Source organism: Schistocerca gregaria, chromosome 11, assembly GCF_023897955.1.
Source record: "Schistocerca gregaria isolate iqSchGreg1 chromosome 11, iqSchGreg1.2, whole genome shotgun sequence".
NCBI lineage: Eukaryota > Metazoa > Arthropoda > Insecta > Orthoptera > Acrididae > Schistocerca > Schistocerca gregaria.
In genome coordinates, this window is record NC_064930.1 from 66201569 (window position 1) to 66203468 (window position 1900).

General features: G+C 39.9%; 1 non-coding gene across 1 annotated transcript; it reads left to right on the forward strand.

Moving 5' to 3' along the window:
• Positions 1 to 549: 549 nt before the first annotated feature.
• Trnap-cgg (transfer RNA proline (anticodon CGG)) lies at positions 550 to 623 on the forward strand. The gene has a single exon. It is a non-coding gene; the product is annotated as a tRNA-Pro (tRNA).
• The last annotated feature ends 1277 nt before the right edge of the window (positions 624 to 1900 follow it).

Below are 1900 nucleotides of genomic sequence, written 5' to 3' on the forward strand. Positions count from 1 at the left end.
CTCAAGAAAAAATTGTCGTATTTATATAAAACAAAAACCGTTCCGCCCAGGAAAACGAGGCACTTCAAATATGCTAAAATCTAAAATCGAATTTTTGAAGCCCACTTGCCTTCCGTCTCCCCTTAACGTAAGTTATAAGATTTGAGGTTCGCAGACGGGTCCGTCATGTGCAATTACCTGCAGTGTTCTAACTTGAACATATCTGTTATGATTATAGTCGCATAATATTGATTTTATATTCTTGACGTTCCGGCGCGCTTATTTAATGTTAAATTCCAGTCCTACCGATGCTTTAATTTGCTGACAACTGTTGTAATAGTACAAGAATATAACTGAGCCAACAAAACAGATTTGCAGCGTCCAAATCCTGAAACGCGATTTTCGCATTTGTTCACATGGCGTTTAATGTAGCACATTGAAACAAAAGAAGACGCAGAATGAGATTTTCACTCTGCAGCGGGGTGCGCGCTGATATGAAACTTCCTGGCAGATTAGGTAGGAGACGAGACACTGGCAGAAGTAAAGCAGTGAGGACCAGGCGTGAGTCGTGCTTGGGTAGCTCAGTTGGTAGAGCACTTGCCCGCGGAAGGCAAAGGTCCCGAGTTCGAGTCTCGGTCGGTGCACACAGTTTTAATCTGCCAGAAAGTTTCAAAAGAAGACGCATTTCATTGCCCAGCATATATTTGTTGTTTGTTTATGAAATGCAGAATGGAAGGCATTTGAGCGATATTTTCTCTTATTGGCAACGCTGACCGCTTGTGAATATTCGAAAGATTTATGCAGGTAAATGATGCTGTGTTGTATGTGGCAACTGTTTCTGCGAAATATTTTTTCTGATTTCAACAGTTGATGTAATTTATCTATTTCTTGATGTATATGAGACGTCAGTGTCTGCAAATACGAAGGAAGTTCGCTATTTCGGTAAATTTCCAAGAATGTTTGCCTATCGAAGCCGCGGGCTCCAAACGATGTATATCAAAGGTGCGATTCTAAATCGATCACGCTACTGCGGTGGCGGGCGTTATGAGCATGTTTATAGTCGCCACTACAACAACGAAAAAAGGAAGACCGATACTGAAATAGTTGTAATTACAAAAGGAAACAACTTACGTCACTTGTCGTCGAATTTGTCATCATGGGAAAGTCCATTTGATGTGTATGCTACGGGAAGTATTCCCTTTTTGCCGTAACCTTGGTAGATTCTGCCAATGCCACCCAAACAAAATGGGTGGAGTGTCAAATTTCCGACAAAAATGCAAACAATATTCTACATCGCATTAGCGTGAAATTAGATTCTTCCACGTGAGTCAATCGCCCGAAGAAACGTCTGCAGTATCAGACATCCCACTAACTACCCTCACAAATCATTTGGGTCTTCCTAGCACCTCACAAATAATTTATCAAATCGCCCACCACCACAGTCGTATGATCGATATAGAGTCGCACTTCCGATATATATCGTTTGGATCCCGCGGCTTCGATAGGCAAACATTCTTGGAAATTACGAGTACCGTATTCCTTTCGCCAAGTTTTGTCTGCAAAATGAGTGTCTGTTAAGTGTGCATTGTGGAATAAGTGTGTCATATGCATACTTCATGTTGTTAAATGAAATTTTCTTTCTCATTCCACGATTTGCTTGCTCAATAGTTATTTGTTCTTCCATGTAATGTTTCCTCGTACTGTAGTGTCAATACATTTGAAACATTTTCAAGTTATTCTGTATCCAAATCCTCCGTTTATATTGATTCAGCAGCAAAAAGTTAAGCAGTGGACACACCCTTGCAATTTTAATTATTTATATACAGTACATGCCCATAATATGCTCATCGACAATTTTTCTCTGAGAATATATTTTTTACTTTAACCTGCAATTTCAGTCCTAATGATGACAAGTCCGTTA